The following is a 22,529-nucleotide window of genomic DNA, read 5'->3' as shown; positions in this document are numbered from 1 at the left end:
CATTTACATGTTTTAATTAGGAACACTAAAAGTACTCCATCAGCACGCTGTGTATAGCTTTTAATAGTAAAATGTTATTTGAGAAACCAGCTTTACTACACATGAAAGGGGGTGGTGTGACAACTTACTTCATTTGTGTTATTACAAAAGACTCCGTTTTCCAAATTAACTGTTGTTGGTGGAGTATTTTACAAAAGTAAAAATTATTACAAAAATTATTGTCAAGATATTAAGAACGCTCATTACATTTCAACTTTTATATGAAACACATATTTTATGTATCATGGTATCGAAGATATTTCCTCTGAACCGGGCCGGCCGAAGTGGCCGTGCGGTTAAAGGCGCTGCAGTCTGGAACCGCAAGACCGCTACGGTCGCAGGTTCGAATCCTGCCTCGGGCATGAATGTTTGTGATGTCCTTAGGTTAGTTAGGTTTAACTAGTTCTAAGTTCTAGGGGACTAATGACCTCAGCAGTTGAGTCCCATAGTGCTCAGAGCCATTTTCCTCTGAACCTAATATGTTAAAATACGTTTCCGGGTGTGTTTTACCCCCGGAAAGTGAAACTGGGCAAAAACAAAAATATGCGTATCGCATCATATTGACCGCTCTACATACCCTGGAAGTTTCATAAAGACTGTTTATTTACACTTGCTAATGATCCCTCGGGAAGCCGGCCGTTGTAGCCAAGCGGTTCTAGGCGCTGTAGTTTGGAACCGCGCGACCGCTACGGTCGCAGGTTCGAATCCTGCCTCGGGCATGGATGTGTGTGATGTCCTAGGTTAGTTATGTGTAAGTAGTTCTAAGTTGTAGGGGACTGATGACCTCAGATGTTAAGTCCCACAGTGCTCAGAGCCATTTGAACCATTTGTTGCCTAGGGAGCTCCTGTTTGGACTTGTTTGGTGAGCGCATAGTGTGTAGACTGTGGGAAATGTTCTTAGGACCTATCTCCTTTGATACAGAGTTCTTTACGTTATGTGTTTCAGATCTGAGCTAAAGTCGATTTTATTCGACGAGTTTTCCAGTTCCAGTTTGGCTAACTTACACAACTAAAGGTTTCTGTCTGCGTATGTTACTGTACTTCTTGCTCACTGAGATTGAACCCAGTTTGTTTATGAAAATTACTTGTGCTTGTCTTATGTAATTTATTTTTGGTATCGAGGATTAACTCTGCTGAATGTTGTTTACTGGAAGACTTGTCGGCCTTGTTGTTTAAATTTTATTTATACATAGATTTGTTCATTTGGATCCAGCCTAAATGGCTCAATTAATATTTCTCTGAATGTAATTGCCCATTGGTTGTTTTCATATGATGGGCGTAGAGGTGTCAGTTGGTGAGTTGAGCAAATGTTACCGATGATTGATCCATTTTCCTTTCGAACTTATGTTAAGCGAAATCTTTTCTGTCTGTTTTGGTAAGGATAGGATCCATACTGTGCTTCATTCACTTTGAAATCGAAGCTCTACATAGCGTACAAGGCTAAACCTCAACTGAAAGTTTCCCAATTTGCAATTGGAAAAACATGTGTGTGAAATCTTATGGGACTTAACTGCTAAGGCCATCAGTCCCTAAGCTTACACACTACTTAACCTAAATTATCCTAAGGATAAACACACACACCCATGCCCGAGGGAGGACTCGAACCTCCGCCGGAACCAGCCGCACGGTCCATGACTTGCAAGTGGAAATCTGTTGCTTGTTTTCTTATATTCCTTTGGGTTATGGAATTTCAAGTGCCTCTTAAGAAAAGAAAAACAGTGTTTTTACAAATTATTATGTTTATTCTGGGAGACGTGTTATTTTTCCTTGCCTTGGCACCTTAACGCTCCCACCACCTAGCTTGTTAGCACATTTAATTAATTTTTGACAGTTTGTTCGAAATTCGAAAGAGGGCGTACATATTTGCATACGCGTGCATTCTCAGATGGAATAACATTATACAAATTGCGGTGAAACCGGTAGACGCTGGTACCGCAGAGGTAAGCTACTCGTGTGGCCCTTCGCGCCAGTTCTCGATACAAAGTCAATGGCGAAAAACAGAGACCTCCGGTGCCAAATTCAGCTGAGGTTGCCATAATGAGATTTTCACTCTGCAGAGAGTGTGCGCTGATATGAAACTTCCTGGCAGATTAAAACTGTGTGCCGGACCGAGACTCGAACACGGGACCTTTGCCTTTCGCGGGCAAGTGCTCTACCAACTGAGGTACCCAAGCACGACTCACGCCCCGTCTCCCTTGGGTAGGTCAGTTGGTAGAGCACTTGCCCGCGAAAGGCAAAGGTCCTGTGTTCGAGTCTCGGTACGGCACACAGTATTAATCTGCCAGGAAGTTTCAGCTGTGGTTGACTGAAGGAGAGACATTGCGGAAAAATTGCCGACGTCATCTGGCTGCAATCCCAAAACTGTAATAGGTGGCATGCAAGAGATAACGTTTAGTTCAACACCATCTGCTCCGTGTTCCCTTTGCAATATCCCAGATGTGCGCCAAGCGAGAAATAAGGAAACATTCAGGTTCGCTTATTCTTTACCCCATCGTCCTTCTAGGGTAGCTCACAAAACACTGTGTGACGAAAGGGATTTCAGTCGATGTCCCGCCGCAGTTTTATGCTCGGCTTCCAGGCGGATAGGCAAATTTTTGCCGGCGCACGAGGTCCTCCTTTCTGCAGCCGTTACTGTTCGCGGTTACTGCGCAAAGAGTTCGGCATCTCCGGCATTACGAAAGGCTCGGTTCGTCACAATGGATTTCCGATACTCCTATGGCACGAGGAGGTTATTTTACGGTTCCCTTTACCGGCATGCACCCGGCGCATTAACACTCGTAACCGTTTTCGTAGCAGCTGAGCAAGAACAGATGCATGTAGAAACCGATTTACGCCCCCACACACAGTGCGCTCGCAGCATGTTTTGAAGATAGACAATGTGCGAGGGCTGTTCAGTAAGTAATGCCCCAATGTTTTTTCTCTGAATATATTTATTGTTAACAGTCAGAATTTGGTGAAAATATACATCAACATGTCTTGTACACGTCCTACTTTTCTACGTAGTCTCCATCACGTTCTATGGCCGTACGCCAACGTTGTGGAAGAGCATGTGTTCCCTGCTGGAAAAAGCTCTTGTACTGTAGGCGAAGCCATGCTTTCACTGCATGACTGACACACTCCCGTCGTCTTCAAAGTGTGTTCGCCGTAGAGAATCTTTAAGCGGCCCAAAGAGATGGAAGTCTCAGGGTGCCAGGTCTGGACTGTAGGATGGATGAGGCAATGATGTCCATCCCAAAAAAAAAAAGGTTCAAACGGCTCTGAGCACTATGGGACTTAACTGCTGTGGTCATAAGTCCCCTAGAACTTAGAACTACTTAAACCTAACTAACCTAAGGACATCACAAACATCCATGCGCGAGCCAGGATTCGAACCTGCGACCGTAGCGGTCGCGCGGTTCCAGACTGTAGCGCCTAGAACCGCTCGGCCACTCCGCCTTTCTGTCCATCCCAATTTGGCGATGTGTTCTCGGGTACTCAGACTTACATACGGGCGTGCATTTTCTTGCTGGATTATTATCCGATCGAACACATCTGAAGCGGTTCTTGAGTTTATTCAGAGTCCTCACATATGCCTCTAAATTGATGGTTGACCCTCTTAGAATCGCATCTACTAGAATAACGCCATCACAATCCCAGAAGACTGTCACCATGACTACTCCGGCAGAAGGCGGTTGTTTTGAAATTCTTCTTTTGTGTGTGAATGAAGATGATGCTACTCCATGGACTGACTTTTTGTTTCCGGCGCAAAGTGTGGCACCCAGCGTTCGTCCCCCGTAACCTTCCATGACAGAAAGGCCTCTCCGTCGGTCTTCAAAACGCTCCAACAATTCAGGTGAAAAGCCCTTTCTTTGAATCTTGTGATCCACCGTGAGCATTCGTGGAACCCATCGTGAGTACTGTAACGCCGGAAATGCATATCCTCCTATTTCCATCTAATGTACTATGAATTTTTTGCTTATTTTGTTACCTGAAGATATGACATTTCTGTGTCTTTATATATTGTAATTGTTTTACTATTTGTATATATATATATATATATATATATATATATATATATATATATATATATATATGCATTTATGTCGATGTATAATTGGTTTGTTTTGTAAATATTATCTGTATTTTTACGCTGGGTCTTGCCTAGGGAAAACTATGCTATCGAACGATTACATCGATAGGTCGTGTGGAGAACCAAAGTGTTTAGGACCTTTGGTAGTGTTAACTTTGCCGCGTGGAGCGCGGGCAGAGCAGAGAGGGTCTGGCTGGAGTAGTGCGGTTGAGCAGGTGTGTTGTGTGACGCTCCCGCGAGTTGCCGCGCTTTCGGGGTTTGGCAGCACGTAATTGCGCTCGACTTGCTATGATAGTTTCGGACATGGTGTCGCGGACGGGAAGCGTTAGCTGGCCCATATCAAGAGCCCGTTTCGGCTGGAGACCGTGTCGAGAAGAAGGCGCGCCAGCATCCAGCTTCTGCAACAGCAACGGCCGACAATGACTGACTGTCGCCACCTCCTCGATTGACGACTTCAAACCTCCAATCAACCAACAAGGAAGACTGGAAGCACGTAAAGTTTTAGAACTGTATGGCAGACCTCAGCTTTTCAAACTGTTGCATCACAAAATTACAGCAACTTAGCATGAAACTTTGTTGCTCATTGTCCCAATTGCATTACCAAGCAGGGTCCCTTCCTTTTCCGAAATGAACCTGAGTGTCGTTGAAATTCAGACGCCAGCATTAAAGTATTATTCCATTTCACTGCTTTAATTTCAAAGTTCAGTTAAGGTGTTCATAGCTGGCTACAATATTTAGATTACACAAGCACAAATTAAGAGTGCGAGTTTTGTTAGCATATTTTAGCTTACCTGCGACTGCAGCTCAGCTTGGTACGTACTAAATGTTACTATTGTTAATTGTCCAGAATCATTTAATTCAAGTTCAAAGTTAAATCTCTTATTTCTAAATTGCGTAGATTCAAGTAGCTTTTGAAATGATTGTTGAGGTAGCCCAAGACTAACCGTATTTTACTGAATTTCGATGTGCTTCAGAAACAAAGCTCACTATTAATTTCAGTCACTAAATTAACTTTCAATTTTCCGGTTTTATTAATTCTTTTGCTAAATTAAGTCAGAGTGTAGCGAAATTTATAACTTCTGACAAACTTTCAGTTTTCACACTACACGTGTCAACCTTCAGTTGCCACGCTTCTAGTGCTAGTTATATGTGTAATAACCTTTCTTTTTCAGTTACTATAGTAATTGTCCATAGGACTGGCGACCGTAATTTCCCCCAAATCTCAAATATCTAATTACCGCTAGTTAATTGTTAACGTAACGGCCGCACATTTACTTCCTTTATTAATTTTACCCTTTTCTCAAAGTTAATTTCCACCAATTTCATTTGCATTTTTCCTTTCATTTAGATGTAACCCTTTCCTCCCTCTTTACCGACAGATTAACTTCGGTGACGATTGCTTTTCCCAAATTTCCATTAGGTACACGCGGTTTAATTTTTCACTGTCATTAAGGTCGATAAGTGAGGGGAAGGTTACAGTACCTCTTTGAATATCCGAGAATCTCGATCATTGCAGATGCTCACCGAGAACTGTAGAGCCAATTGTCGAGTTGTGATGCGCCGGTCGGCACGAATAATGGCATCCGCACCATTCAGCAGGTCCGGAGCAGTGGCTGTGACAGGACGTCCCGAGCGTGGCTGATCATGGAGCTCTGTTTCTGCATTACTTTCTTTCTCCATCGCCCAACTGTACTCCTATCAACTGCAGCATCGCCATACACTGCACACAAACGTTTATGGAAGTTCACCACTGTTTCTTTTTCTGCACACATTAATTCAGTAACAGCATGGTGACTGTAACGTGAGTCATATATAGACACCATTTTGACGCTGTACTACGGCTCTGCCATCAGCCAGAACGGTTCGAAACTTCACCGGCGCAAGAAACGAACATCAAATGTGTAGAACCAAGAAGGACGTTTGTCTGTGTACAGTCGTGGACAAAACGAGCGAGACCCCTCACCTTTTCGTTATGCTGATCTGTACAGCTTTAAAGTCTGATACACAGCATAACAGGCAAGGCGACGAAGTGCTGCCAACACTATGCACAGCAGTGAAATTGAAAAACGTTTCGAACTTCGTCCGACTGTTTTCAATCGTGTGGAAGACTATATTAATGCTGATTAGTGTGTTAAACAAAACACGTAAATGTAAGATATAAATGAAAGGAGAAACGCTAATTAGTGTGAACTGTACTAATAAAAATGAATTTCAGCTTATCGAGATAACATAACTGTTTTAGTAAGACAAAGTACCCCACATCGTTACGAATTAGAAAAATATTATGCGAATTGGACCGCGAAACGGTCTGTGTCAACATTCAGACCAGTCATACTGGATTGCCGTTGCTGACCTACCATGAAAGTGTGCAAATTTAGCAATGTGTGAAGATTCATAACGAAATTCAGTTAAAAATCATCCAGTGCCACATTTAACTCAATTCAATTACTGACAGAAGAGGAAAAAGTAGGCACTAACACGTATGAAATTCTACAAGAGTTTCATATCGACATCCACAGGGCGCCAGTACAGAATAAAGGTAGCAATGAAATATATTGGGGGCGCGAGAATTTCTTAAAATTGCTTTACTGATAGTCTATCTGCCTCCATCGAGATTAGAACCGAAAATAAACCAGACCTCCCTTGCAGTAGTATACACGTTTCACTACACTAGCAGACAACCCAGCGCTCTATGACTTCCCCAGACATGAATAAGTCGGCAATTTCGCAATGAAAATGGCAAAATGATCTGCAGTTTCTGTTGCATAGAGCTTTATGGACTCAAAAACATGAGTTTTATACCTTTATGTCCCCGCTTATGTGACATTCATTCGGGATGTTTATAGAAATAACAAAGTACTGTTATTAGCGAGTAAATTTAGTAGGATAATTCTGCATCACCCCAGGAAATAAACGGCGACATAGCTGCCAAACGTATTTTACAATGTTTCGAATCCTCCATTAGATTTGCCACAGCTAGAAAACGTTCATTAGCCGAAGTATTTCGTAAGCTAGCTAGTAATGGGAATGGGAATTCTCGCACTTCTAATACGAGGTGGCATTAATACTGGACTCTGAATAACCATGTGTATAGGCAAATGGATTTTATTTGCATTCCTGTAAACGTGATTTGGATCGAAAGCGTAGCTACGATTAATATGCTGATGTATCGACTGCAACTAGAACATGTCGAATAAAGAGTAGGTGGAATTATTTATGCGGCCCTCATCTTCCGTAATTGTCGTAGCTATTTTCGTTGTTAGGATTTCGTCACCTAAATCGGTAAAAATGAAACACACTAATCAGCATTATTATAGTCTTACACATGATTGAAAACAGTCTGACAAAGTTCGGATAGTTTTTCAATTTCACGCCTGTGCATAGTATGTTGGTAGCACTTCGTCGCCTTGCCTGTTATATTGTGTAGCAGCAGACTTTAAAGCTGTGCGGATCCGCATAACGAAAAGGCGAGGGATCTCGCTCGTTTTGTCCACGACTGTACATTAATGTTTTTTTTTTTAAAAAAAAGTGTGGGGCATTACTTATTGAACGACCCTCGTAAATACCTAAAGAGAAAACTTATTCTCCTCATTTACAGCCGTTTTTCTTTTTTACATCTTGTACATTTCTTTGTTTTCAATTTGTAACGTTTTCAGATTTAATTATGTTATATTTGAGACTGTTTGTACTTTATTGTTGTAACATAATTGTCGGTCTGTGTAGTAATGAGAAAGTGTAGAATTGTTCAGATAAAAAAAAAAATGAATAGGAGGATAATTCGGAAAAAAAACTTTTTCGACAAACGTGGATGCACCTTTGTAACATACGTTAAAAACCACAGAACTTTTATTTGAAGTTTTTGTATATATACTATTGTTTCAACAGTTTTCATTCAGAAATGTTAAGCTCAATTTTTTCCCAAGGTGATGCTTCACCCATTTGCCATATGGGCATGTATAGAAAGAAAGTCTCCCTTATGTTGCTCTGTACTACGACATATTCAAAGCCGATCTGTATCGAAGTGTATAACTTGGGTAGGGCCACCTTGTAAGAACATACTGTCAAACCGTCTACCCTGGTTGCGATTTCAGTGTCAACTAGAGGGCTCAAGTAGCAAGTAGCAATTAAAAGTAGGATTTAACGTTCAGCGCCGTGTGCCATCTGTTGGGCGATACTTTTACTTCATCCTACGAACGTTGTGTCTCATGCTGTGGGCATATAACCCATGGCCGAAGAAATGAACCAAGAAGCTAATCTGCTGTGACAAATTTTTACCTAGAAGCATGACTGATATATTTGGCTGGAATATTAGAGTCTCCCTCCCCTACCCAGAAATCTTGGTTGTGTAGCGTAGTCAGAGACATAGATTAGATTGAAACTTGATGATTTCATAATTTGATTGAGTTGGTGAAGCCAACGAATATGAATGCCAAATAAAGTTTGCAGTAACACGTTGACTCATAGTGCAGCTTAATGTTTACATTCGTGACGTATTTAAACACACTTAAGGCTCTTTTCGTCACAAAAACTAAAGCTGCAAGATAAATTCAGGAAACGTATATTAGAAAATGGACACGGATCCAACGAGTATCATGAATATTTTGATGCATATAATAGACGTCTACAGTAAAAAAAAAAAAAAAAAAAAAAAAAAAAAAAAAAAAAAAAAAAAAAAAAAAACCTACGAAAAATGTCAGTTTATATTTGACAGTAGTATATACAGACGATGAATATTTTTTCAACTCTGCAATACGCAGGTAAACTTTTGTGTATGTTTTCAAGTACTGCATTAATCCCATTCCTGGTGTCAACTTCCAATCATTTTCACTTGCATATCATCAACCTCAAAACACAATTAACTTTCTATCGAAAAGAACGAGGCAGAAAATTTAAGGATATAGGAAGGTTTTTAGCAAGATGAGAATGGAATTTTTATGAGTCACATTTATTTATCATCCATATGTAAAACATTCTCGGTATTCTTGCCGCGTCAGTTCTAGATAAAATCTCGAGCTTTCGACGATTACCTCCATCGTCATCGTCAGGAGCTGAGTGTCTTCACTGCTGCTTTTTTTTTTTTTTTTTTTTTCTTTATTGATATTTTCAAACCCGTACAAACAGGCAGGCTGTCAGCAGCACGGTACGCCGCTCTTCAGCCGTAGAGGAGATAAAGAAAGAACAGAAAGAATACACAAATGTGACATAACGGTGGGTAATAAAACAGTAGACACATAAAGACAAATACGGAGCCGTTCACACTTGACGAGAATTCACTGCAAACTGTTGTCACGACGCACTAACACTGAAGATGGCGATGGCACAGGTGAACGATGGAGTATGACGGGAACACTGAACACGAAACACGACGGCACTCACGAGACACTGATGGCGATGATCTCCGGCGCGCGAATGTCCACTCAGCGTGTACGAGTCCGGGGACCTGCCAAGAGAGGAGGTGGAGGAGGAGGAAGGGGAAATGGGAGAGGGGAGAGCAGAGATGCCATGGGCAAAGGAGAGAGGGGGAGGGAGGAAGGGGGAGTGAAGCCCGGAGGAGAGGGTAGGAGGGGGGGAAAGGAAAGAGAAGGGAAGGGAAAAAGGGGGGGGAGGGAGGGTGCCTGAAGGAAAGGACACAGGAGGGGGGGGAGGATCAAAGTTGATAGGAGGGGTAGATGCAGGGGAGGAGGACATCATCAGGGAGGGGGAGCTGGCGGAAGCCACCTTGGGAGAGGGTAAGGAGGGTGGAGAGATGGAGACCGGGTGGGACATGGGAGTACAGGCGCGGCAGCGGGCGGGGGTGGGAGAGGATCGGGGAGACGAGCGGGTGAGGTGGATCGAGTTTGCGGGAGGTGTATAGGATTCGTATCCTTTCGAGGAAGAGGAGGAGGTGGGGGAAGGGGATAAGGTCATACAGGATCCGCATGGGGGAAGGGAGACGGATGCGATAGGCAAGGCGGAGAGCATGGCGTTCAAGGATTTGGAGGGATTTATAAAAGGAAGGGGGGGCGGAGATCCAGGCTGGATGGGCGTAACAGAGGATAGGGCGGATAAGGGACTTATAGGTGTGGAGGATGGTGGAGGAGTCCAGACCCCACGTTCGGCCGGAAAGGAGCTTGAGGAGACGGAGTCGGGAACGTGCCTTGGCTTGGATTGTCTGGAGATGGGGAGTCCAGGAGAGGCGACGGTCGAGGGTGACGCCAAGGTACTTAAGGGTGGGGGTGAGAGCGATGGGACGGCCATAAACGGTGAGATAGAAATCAAGGAGGCGGAAGGAGGGAGTGGTTTTGCCTACAATGATCGCCTGGGTTTTGGAAGGATTGACCTTGAGCAACCACTGGTTGCACCAAGCGGTGAACCGGTCAAGATGGGATTGGAGAAGGTGTTGGGAGCGTTGCAGGGTGGGGGCAAGGGCAAGGAAGGCGGTGTCATCGGCAAACTGGAGAAGGTGGACGGGGGGAGAGGACGGAGCCTTGGGGCACACCGGCGGAGGGGAAAAAGGTGTAGGAATCGGTATTGTGGATGGTGACATGGGAAGGACGGCGGGAGAGAAAGGAACCGATCAGACGAACGTAGTTAATGGGAAGGGCGAAGGTTTGGAGCTTGAAGAGGAGACCGGAATGCCATACGCGGTCATAAGCGCGTTAGAGGTCAAGAGAGAGGAAGATTGCGGAGCGACGGGAATTGAGCTGTTCGGAAAGGAGATGAGTGAGGTGAAGGAGAAGATCGTTGGAAGAGAAGGACGGCCGAAAGCCACACTGGGTAACGGGGAGGAGGCGGTGCTGGCGGAGATGCTGGTGGATGCGGCGGGTGAGGATAGATTCCAGGACCTTGCTGAAGACCGAGGTAAGGCTGATGGGACGGTAGGAGGAGACGGCGGACGGCGGTTTGCCAGGTTTGAGGAACATGAGGATACGGGAGGTTTTCCACAGGTCGGGGTAGTAACCGGTGGACAGGACTACATTGTAGAGCCTGGCCAGGGTGGAGAGAAAAGAGACAGGAGCTTCACGAAGGTGACGGTAGGTGACACGATCGTGACCAGGAGCGGTGTTGCGTTTGGTGCGGAGTGTATTGATGAGATCCTGTGTGGTGATGGGGGCATTAAGGTCCGTGTGCGGAATGTTGTCCAAGTACTGGAAACCAGGAGCGAGGGGAGAGACAGAGGTGTCAGTTCGATCGCGGATATCTGGGAAGAGGGGGTAATCGAACTGGGGATCATCAGGGATGGAAAACACATCGGACAGGTAGGAGGCAAAGTGATTGGCCTTACTAAGGGCGTCAGGGAAGGGGTGATCATCGTGGAGAAGAGGATAGTAGGGGGAGGGTTTAGTTCCGGTAAGGCGATGGAAGGCGGTCCAGAACTGGGACGAGTTTATAGGGAGGGTAGCATTTAAACGGGTGCATGTCTGTCGCCAGTCCCGGCGTTTCTTGGCCGCGAGCAAATTTCGAATGTGTCGCTGTAGTTGCCGGTGGCGTTGTAGGGTGTCCGGGTCACGCGTGCGGAGGAAGGCACGGTAGAGACGACGGGATTCACGGAGGAGGAGGACGGCCTGTGGTGGTAAGGTAGGACGGTGGGGGTGGATGGCAACAGTAGGGACGTGGGCCTCCACGGCCTCAGACAAGGTCTGCTGGAGAAAGGAGGCGGCATGGGTGACATCATCGGGATGGCGGTAGGCGAGAGGGTGGCTATCGACCTGAGTGGAGAGGGTATCCCGGTAGGCATTCCAGTTGGCACGGGAATAGTCATGGATGTACTTAGGGGGAGGGTCATGACGAGGGTCGGGGCGGGGGCGACGGCCGTCTGAAACGGTGAGGAGGACAGGGAGATGGTCGCTACCAATAGGCTCCAGGACATCCACCGTAATGCGACCAAGGAGGTTGGGGGAGGAGAGGATAACATCGGGAGTGGAGTTGGATTTGGGACGGGTGTGCTGGGGGATGGGGATGAGGTCGCCTTGAAGGGAGGAGAGGAACCGATGCCACCGCCGTAACTGGGCAGCGGAGCGACTATGGATGTTGAGGTCGGCGGCGATCACATAGGAGGAGAAGGTACGGTCGATGTGGGAGAGGAAGTCGAAAGGAAGAGGGGCGTTGGGGCGGACATAGATGGTGGCACAGGTAATGGTAAGGCTGGGGAAGAAGAGACTAAGGATCAGGTGTTCGGTGGGGTCGGGAAGGAGAGGCTGGAGCCGAACGGGGATCTGGCGGTGGTGGCCAATGGCAACTCCGCCACGCGCAACTGGGAGGGGATTATCGGAGCGGTGGAGGAGATAGGGGGAGGTGTGGGTGGAGTGGTGGGGTTGGAGGAAGGTTTCATTGAGGAGGAAGGCATCCACACGGTGGGTAGCAAGGGTGTGCAGGAAGAGGTTCTTGTTGGCGGGAAGGGAGCGGATATTGTTGAAAAGGATACGATGCTGTCGCGCCATGATAAGGACTTATACGAGGGTGTCAAGGCGGGAGAAGGTGAAATGGGCCTGGTTATTGGAAAAGGTGGCGTACATTTTAAGGTGGAATATGGAACGGGCGGCGAGGGAGATCTGTTGTAAGGTGTGGGGGCGCTGAAAGGGATGGACGTTTTGGAGGACAATGGTGAGGAACCTGATGATGTCCTCAGCAGTGGGGGGGGGACGAAGGGAATTGCCAGGAGGGGTGGGGGCGTCCAGGGGACGGACAGGTACGGTGAGTTCAGGAGTGGTGGGAGGGGGTCGGGCTTTACACTTTTGGGAGTAGGTGGGGTGGGGGAGGCTGCAGGTATTACAGGAGGGAGGGGATTGGAGGTTGGGGCACTGCCGGAGGAAGTGCGCTTGCCGACAATGCGGGCAGGTGGGGGCCTCGCGGCACTCTGCTGTTGGATGTGCATTGTAGCGCAGACATCTCTGGCAGCGCAGGGATTGAGGGGGGGAACGGGAGGGGTCGACCTTGTACCGCTGATTGAAGAGGAGGGCACCCTCCTTCAGGAGACGGTCAATGGAGGGGGCGTCCTTAGAGAAAACCCGCATAAGGCGGGTGGGGCCGGTCGCGTTGAAAATGCGGCGGACTGCCCGCACCTCCAGGGTGGGATGGGCCTTCAGCTCCGCCAGCACCTCCTCCTCCGTGATCGACGGGCTAAGCCGAGTGATCACGGTGGTGAGGGTCGGCAGGCGACGCGGGGGTTGGGGTTGGCGGGGATAGGAGATGGGGAGGGAGCAGGGGTGAGGGAGGCGTGAGGACCAAAACGGGTGATGGGGAGGCGGGAGAGGATGTCAGTATGGAGGGTTGGGCTGGGGGAGGAGATAAGAACAGAGTCCCGTCTGGGAGTAAGGAGAGAGATGGGGGCGCCAGGGAAATGTTGGCGGAGGAGGAGGGAGAGATTCCGGGCCTCGAGGAAGGAAGGATCGGGACGGGACAGGAGATATTTGTAGAGACCGGGTGGGGAGGAGGAGGAGGAGGGAGCGGGGCCTGGTGGGGAGACGTCCATGGCATTGTGGGGTGGGGATGGGGGGCGGGGTGGAGCCTTTTTAGGAGCAGAGGAAGTGGAGGCGCCACTAGGGCGTTTGACAGCGGCAGATGGGCAGGTGGTGACAGGAGGGACGGGAACGATGGGGAGGTGGTGGGAAGGGACAGGTCCCGGCACGGACGCAGCAGTCGGCGCCGGAGATAGTGACTGTGACGGTGCAGGCGAATGTGGCAGTGATGGTGATGGTGACGATGATGACGGTGGTGGCGGTGGCGATGGCGATGGCGATGGCGACGGGGAGAGCTGGGCGTGGGCAGTGGCCCGACGGGCCACCACCCTAGCCGGAGCTGCAGTGACAGGCTGGGGGAGTGGGGGGAAAGGATCAGAACGAGAGGAAGATGCGGGAGAGGGGGCGACAAAGAGCGAGGGCGAAGGGATAGAGAGGAGGGGAGGGATGGAAGGAGGGGGGTGGGACTGGGCACACCAAGTGAGAGTGGTGGAGGCGGCGGAAGGGGACGTATACACGATGGCGGTGGTGGTAGTAGTGACGGTGGTGGTGGGGGCGGACATGACGACAAGAAGAAGAAAGAAAAAACACAGCACTAAAAGGACAGGACACACACTGGGAGACGACGGACGGCGACGGCGACGGCGACGGCGACGGCGACGGCGACGGCGACGGCGACGGCGACGGCGAGAGGCAGGGACGCTGCTGCCGCGGACGGGGCCGGGGCGGCGGCGGCGGCTGCTGCTGCTGCTGGCTGGACTGCTGCTGGCTGGACTGCTGCTGGCTGGACTGCTGCTGGCTGGACTGCTGCTGCCACCGGAGGGCTGGCTGGCTGGCTGGCTGGCTGGCTGGCTGGCTGGCTGCGGGACCACTGCTGCAGGCCGGGACCGGGACCGGGAACTGCTGCTGCTGCTGCTGCTGCTGCTGGCTGGCTGGCTGGCTGGCTGGCTGGCACCTGGAACCCCTAGCACTTCGATTAGCGCGAAAATGACACTATCGAAGGGCGGTAACCTTGCGGTGTACCGCCGGAGATGGGTTCACTGCTGCTGTGGTTGTCTCTTTATAGCCTGTGGACGGCTTCTGATTGGTCGGCTTCTGATTGGTCGGTTATTACGTACTGCTGTCGCAGACGGTGTCACTGTGTCCGTCGGTGGCGCCACCGCTTCCGTTGGAACGTAAACCTTGAAAGGAACGTCTCTGCTGTTTCTCTGCATCGAGCGCTCGTTTCCATGCACAGCTCAGATGGTACCCGCTATCGCGGTTTAAGTTATTTTGGCTCACTCTTATTTCAAAAGCCTCCATAATAACAAAATCCCAGTACGTGGAGGCATGGGACAGAACTTTTGTTTCATCGAACAAAATGTTATGTTTGTTCGTGAGGCTGTGATCCGCAATTGTCGATTTCTCCAGTTCTCTGTTTTTAGTATGGCGTTGGTGTTCTGCTCAGCGGTTGGAAACGGTACGAATCGTCTGACCTATATAATTACTTCCGCACTCACAGGGTATATTATAAACTCCAGGGACCCTGAGGCCGAGATTGTCCTTAACAGGGCGCATCATCTCCTTAATTTTCTTAGGAGGACGGAAAATCGGTCTTATACCTCGTCTACGCAGGACTCTTCCTATTTTGCTGGAAATCGCCCCAGAAAAAGGAAGAACCGCAATCGGTGTTTCATCCTATGAGTGTGCAGCATTTTCACGTTTCCTTTTTTTTTTTTTTTTTGGAGAACGCTGCCTTTATATCGCGTGCACCGTAGCCATTCTTTCTGAACATGTACTTCAGATGGTTAATCTCGGACCTTAAGGGGCTCCGGAAAGGCTCAAAATCATGAAAAGTTCAATTTTTACTTTTTTGCGTTTTCTGAATCTGCAGACTATTACCTTTTAATAGATATATAATTTATTCAATTCCGAAGACTACAACTATTTCTAAATTTTTTTGAAATGTGTTCTACATGGGCGTGACCCACTGTGGCGCTGTGAAACTGCTGTCAAATGGTGTTATTATTAACGTCCGTGTTCATCAGGTACATTTTAGTGATGTGAGATAAAGTATGTGTTGTGGCTAACCTGTGATGGTTCAATATATATCGCTGGTGTGATTGTCGATTGTTTCATGTTTATTTACTCTGTCGTTATTTCGAAAATATTCGTAATTAATTCTGTTTCTTGAGTCTCTGTTTTGTTGAAGTATAATAATGAGTAAAAGTAAAGTTATTAGAAATCCTCTGAAGGCTTTTAAGAAAAGGAGAAATGTTGGAAAGCCAAAGGTATGTGTTATTACTGTAAACAATAAAGACGATAACCAAGTGAGTGAACCTAACCTCTCAATTACACCTGCCCATAGCAGTCAAAGTGGGAAAGAAAATACTTCACAGAAGAAGCTTGGTTCAATGAGTGAAAACTATGAATGTTTTATGGGCGAATCGGATGTGAATGAAATACTTGATATGTCGGTTCTCAAAGGAATTTTTTCAAACTGTGTAAGATGTATTCATTATAGTGAAGTTGGTCTGGAACTCTCCATAATAAAGCATGTAGGACTTGCTAGTGAAATACAAGTGAAATGTGATAAGTGTTCATACATGACCACCTTTTGGAACAGTGTTGCAGTAACTGCAACTGAAGAAAATGGGAATGAAGATAGGTTCTAACATGGTTTGAGCGATGCTTGCTTTAGACAAGGAACGCCTTCGGGCTGCAGACAGGGCTGTAAAGAGTCTAGAAATACAAGCAAGAGTAAGCAGGAGGAGGAACAAGAGGAAGCTGGAGGAGGAGTTTGCAGAGGATGAAGATAATCCATCCTATGGACCTGGAATGCACTAAAAAGTTAATCCAATCTTTGTCGCTCGATTCCCAAAACTTTTATTTTCTCATACTAATTACATGTTTTCTAAGGATCTTCCAAACATATTTGTTTCAAACTTTCAGTAAATGTTACACAGTACCTTCTGCATAATTTAACACAGCCTTTTTCCAAAAAACTGTATATTTTTGAATATATAAATAAAAAACTGCAAAAAAAGTTGTGAATTTTCATTACAATTGAAAAAAAATCATCTTTAACAACTGAACTAAAATTTTGTAAAATCCCTGTGTTAAGTTCTAGCCCATATTCCAATAAATAATCTGTAAAAAGTTCAACTTCCTACCTCAAATACTTTGTGAGGAAAGATGTAATTTATAAGCGTTATTTTAACATTGCAAGTATAGGGCGTTCCGGAGCCCCTTAAGTGGTCCTCGTCAGAAACAGCTTTTGCTCTATATACCAACGCGTTCAAAACGGCTCTCTTCTGAGCAGGATGATGGAAACTCTGTGCATTCAGGTATAAATCGGTACGCGTCGGCTTGCGGTGTACAGAGTGGCCAAGACGCCCGTCCGCCTGTCGTTGTACTAAAACGTCTAAGAAAGGCAGTCTCCATTCCTTCTCCATCTGGACACTGAACTGGATGTTCGAATGTATGCTGTTCGTGTGTTCCATGAATTGTTCGAGAGCCGGCCGAGGTGGCCGAGCGGTTCTAGGCGCTACAGTCTGGAACCGCGCGACCACCATGGTCGCAGGTTCGAATCCTGCCTCGGGCATGGATATGTGTGATGTCCTTAGGTTAGTTAGATTTAAGTAGTTCTAAGTTCTAGGGGACTGATGACCTCAGACGTTAAGTCCCATAGTGCTCAGAGCCATTTGAAGCATTTGAACCAATTGTTCGAGAGCTTCTGCGCGTGTGACCAGATCATAAATGTATCGTCAACGTAACGATAAAATTAGGATGGACGGAGGGGAGCCGAATTTAATGCACCTTCTTCAAAATTCTCCATAAAAAAGTTAGCCAGTGATGGAGACAACGGAGAGCCCATCGCCATACGTCCGTCATTTCATAAAATTTGTTACCATACGAGAAGTAGGTGGTCGTTATCACGTGCCGGAACAACTTTATAGTTTCAGGAGGAAAAAGATCCGCCAGCGTTTTCAAAGTGTCCTCCAAAGAAACTTTTGTGAACAGCGATACCACATTCAGGCTGACTAAAATCCATTTGGACCAACTCTGATCTGTTTGATTTTCTCAATGAACATCTGGGAGATTTTGATATAATGTTCACACCGTCCGACTATAGGAGTCATCAACTTTGTGAGGTATTTGGCCAGTTTATAAATAGGAGAACCAATTGCATTGACAATAGGTCTCACAGGAACATTATCCTTGTGGATCTTCGGTAGTCCGTACAACCTGGGCTGTCTACGAGCTCGGACTCTGAGATTTTTGTAACCGTCTGGCAGCCCAGAATTCTTCAGTAACTTCATGGTTTTTCTGCTGTACGTCGAAGTTGGGTCCCGTTTCAGACATTTATACGTACTATCCTCCAACAGTGATGTTATTTTACTATGATATTCGGTAGTATTAAGGACCACGGTGGCATTTCCTTTGTCAGCTGGTAATATGACAAGATCATCCTATTCAAACCACATGTGCCTTGAATGACATATCGTTGAAATATTCACTTTGTACACTTTATGGGCGAGAACACATTTCCGTTGCACTGGAACAGTTCACCTTGTCAGACAGAGGTACACCAGTTAGCAGATGTATTTGTCAGTGTCTATTAGCTTTTACTTGTCACTAATCACAGTGTAATATCTAGAGTGATAAGTAGAAGAAATCATATTGCAACGTTGGTGGAATGAAAAGGGATACAAATTCGTTATTTCGTAAAATGGATTTTAAACTGCGTCAAATCGCGTCTGAGAATCGCAGTTACTGGAAAGGTTGTGAGTTAACGAGCATTTGCCACTCATGTAAGTATATGGCCGAAAGAGTCAGCCTAAAGAAATTGTGAAACGAACCCTGTCGTCCAGGACCGTCTGCTACAAAGGGCACAGATTCACCATGCGATGGCGAATCTCACAGGCGTCTATTGTCTATTGAGGCCTAAGCGCTGTAGTGTGCGAGTGAGACAGGCGAGAACCTGCGTCATAGGGAAACCCAGTAGAAGCCGTGTGTGGACGAGGAGACGAATTAGTGCTAAGTATGGCGGATCTAAGATCGGCCATAAAGGGAAACATTTATGGAAACTATTTAATTGTGTGGTAGTGCAGGGAATGAAGCCAGAGTAATTTTAATCCGCCATCCTCCATAAAATTTCACGGTGATCCCGATAAAACTTGAATATTGGTCATATCTGTAATTGTTTAGGATTTACTGCTTAAGTGAAATTGACAAGTTTTGTAACAAAGACCTGAATGCTAAAGTCTGAACGCTTTCGTCGAGCTTAACGATCGACATTTCACATAGAAGCGTATCATTGAAATGACGAATGTTGTAAACATCAACTCTGTGACTTTATTTGTTTAAAAGATATAGTAAATTTAAATTATCAGTATTTTCAGTTAAATATCAGATCATCATTTTCTCCACACAAAACACATTGAACGATGACAGCATGACACCTTATTGAATCAATAGGTAATAGAATATTTGTTTCAAAGTTTAGTGCATAATACTTACCTTTGTTCTTTATTTATTTATCAGAAAGCACATTGGTGCAAGGCTACTGGCCTTGACATTCAAAGTTAAGAAGGAAATTAATTGTATTGCTTTTATGCAAAAGAATTTAACAATGGATATTATTGCTACTTTCTTGAGAACGTGAAAGTGGTCAAACTTTGATTATTTAAATATGTTAAAATGTTAAGTAATGTAAAATAAGCTGTAGCCAATCAGATGGACGGCTTCAGGAAAGGGAACTGCGCTAGTCATTTGAGCGAAGGTGTTCGGCGCGCGGAAAACGCATTTGGAGACAGCAGAGGGCAGTTATGGTCTAGACAATAGAGGACAGTTCGGCTGGAGACACCAAAGAGTACAGTTCGGATTGAGACGCGAAAGCGGACAGTCGGTCTTCAGGCAGCTAGGAAGTGAAACGACTTAGAAAATTTCGCGTTGTGTGGTGTCGCGGGTCTTAGGCTCTGAGCGGTGAGCAGCCGCGCGCCTTGTATTTAGCGATGAGATTGTGAATGATCGAACTGTGTCAAATGGATATTCGCTCGAGTGTAACTCTAAATACGACCTCTTTCGCTATTAGTTTGCTTTCTTAATAAACATTATTCTAACCAAATCGCAACTGTGTGGCCTACATCATTTATGGGTCGTTAATTTAGTTCCCGGTATTATTATTACTGTTATTATATGTTATGTTAACTTTGAATTTCGCAAACTTGCCATCAGCGAGACAATTTAACCAACGGGTCACAATTTAGGGCGTGCGGTTCAACCCCTGGACGGGTTTGAGCCAAGACATTTCGTCGAAGAGTAACTGCATGTTAGCCCGAACATCTTTGGGATGTTAGCTCGCCGGCCGTTGTGGACGAGCGGTTCTAGGCGCTTCAGTCCGGAACCGCGCTGCTGCTGCAGTCGCAGGTTCGAATCCTGCCTCGGGCATGGATATGTGTGATGTCCTTAGGTCAGTTAGGTTTAAGTAGCTCTAAGTCTAGGGGACTGATGACCTCAGATGTTAAGTCCCATAGTGCTCGGAGCCATTTGAACCATTTTTGATGTTAGCTCGCAAGCAGCATTCTGAAAAATCACCGAAATCGCAAAGTCACAGTTTAGCGCATCCCTACTTCTGCCCTTTCCCCTGGAGGAAACAAGCTTTTTATATGACTGCTAAGAGGGACGCAAAGTGAGGGATCCCTTTACAGAATGATGTCCAGCCTTTTTCTGTAAGGGTGGCACTACTGAGCCCACAGAGGCAGCTTGTTTAACGCTGTCGTGTTGGCACCGCCAGTCGGCTGCAAACGGTAAACATCATTAGCCGCCCCGTTCTGCCTCTGCTGGCCGGCACCTAGTCCGGGGGTTCCCCTGGAAAGGGGCGGGGGAGGGGAGGTTGCTAGTGGGGAAGGGGGCGGGGGAGGCGGGGAAGCAGCGTGCTGGGGCGGCTTCGCTCTTTGAAGCCGCTGCGAATAATGAGGGACCCGTTTAATCAACGGGCGGTGCAAGGCTGCATTCCGAGCACAAAGGACGCCGCAGCTGGTTTCGGGGCAGGGTGGGTTTGCCCCGCGGGTGCCACAGGCCCGGGGCGCTGTGTGTACCAGTGTGTGTGTGTGTGTGTGTGTGAGAGAGAGAGAGAGAGAGAGAGAGAGAGAGGGAGGACCCAGGTGGGAACAGCCGATGCTCAAAGGTCAGCGTGGCAATAATCGGATAGCGCTGATTGCGAATGTCAGGGCACAGGGCTCCCACTCTGAGGATACTCTTTAGGCGCTGACGTCCGGCTAGCTGCAGCCCTGTTCAGTTGGCCGAAGAAGTTCAGTGGTGACGCACGGTGTCGCGTGCTGACGAGTGATCGAACTCTGAGAGCGTTTAGATGACGAGCGGTTCAGCGCCTTAGTCGCTGCGGCTTCTCCGCAATCGGTTTCGGTTTCAGATATTTTGCAAGCCGTTATTCAGTACTCACATAAATATGGAAAACAGAATATACCTGGAATAGTGTTGTTGCCCGTATGAAATTATAAGACACTGTGATGAAACAACCATATGAATAAAAACTAGTATATACAAGATGTAAATAAACATACCGGGTGATCAAGAAGTCAGTATAAATTTGAAAACTTAATAAACCACAGAATAATGTAGATAGAGAGGTAAAAATTGACACACATGCTTGGAATGACATGGGGCTACATTACAAAAAAAAAAAAAAAAAAGTATTGCTACACGCATTGAAAGATCTCTTGCGCGCGTCGTTTGGTGATGATCGTGTGCTCAGCCGCCACGTTCGTCATGCTAGGCCTCCCAGGTCCCCAGACCTCAGTCCGTGCGATTATTGGCTTTGGGGTTACCTGAAGTCGCAAGTGTATAGTGATCGACCGACATCTCTTGGGATGCTGAAAGACAACATCCGACGCCAATGCCTCACCATAAGTCCCGACAGTGCTGTTCATAACATTATTCCTCGACTACAGCTATCGTTGAGGAATGATGGTGGACATATTGAGCATTTCCTGTAAATAACATCATCTTTGCTTTGTCTTACTTTGTTATGCTAATTATTGCTATTCTGATCAGATGAAGCGCCATCTGTCGGACATTTTTTTAATTTTTGGTTCTAATAAAACCCAATGTCATTCCAAGCATGTGTATCAATTTGTACCTCTCTACCTACATTATTCCGTGATTTATTCAGTTTTCAAATTTATACTGGCTTTTTGATCACCCGGTATACGTGACAAATAAAACGGAAGAATTGTTGCCAAAAATCTCGATACGTTCTTGACCGATTTACTCCAATTTTTTACACAATACTCTAATGAGCATTTGCTTAAACATAGACCACATATTTTAAATAGATATAGTACAGAATTATATATGTAATATTTAAAGTGAAAAACGTTTTACCAAAAAATCTCGTAAAGTTCTTGATCAATATTCTTCAAATTTTTGAACAATACTCTAAGGAACAAACGAATGGACATTAGCTATTTGTTTTTATGTATAATATGTAAATACATGTGCAATATATAAAGAGGAAACATTGTTATGAACAGTTTTGAATAGATTTTGACCGATTTACTTCAAATTCATACGATACTCTAATGAACATTTCAACGGACATAGAATATATATATTTTTATATACATAATATATAAATTTAATTGTAATATATAAAAGTGTACCATTGCTTCCAAAATTTATAGGAAAGTTCTTGACCAATTTACTTCAAATTTTGACACGATACACTAATAAACATTCAGATGGATATAGGCTATATATTTTTTTCAAACAATAACCTACAGGTTTTCTGTTAAAACTTACTGCGAGAAAGAAAATGTTGTGAATGCCGTCCATATTAACAGTATCATTTCTTTTTTCTTATAGTCTGCTTAAACTACAACAGGAAGGCGTATAAACCGTTAGAAAAATTGTTTCTCACATGTATATTCTCTCTACTCACATATAATTTCAAGCAAAAATTGTATACACAACAATGTACTGTT

Source organism: Schistocerca serialis, chromosome 12, assembly GCF_023864345.2.
Source record: "Schistocerca serialis cubense isolate TAMUIC-IGC-003099 chromosome 12, iqSchSeri2.2, whole genome shotgun sequence".
NCBI lineage: Eukaryota > Metazoa > Arthropoda > Insecta > Orthoptera > Acrididae > Schistocerca > Schistocerca serialis.
This window is presented reverse-complemented; position numbering follows the sequence as displayed.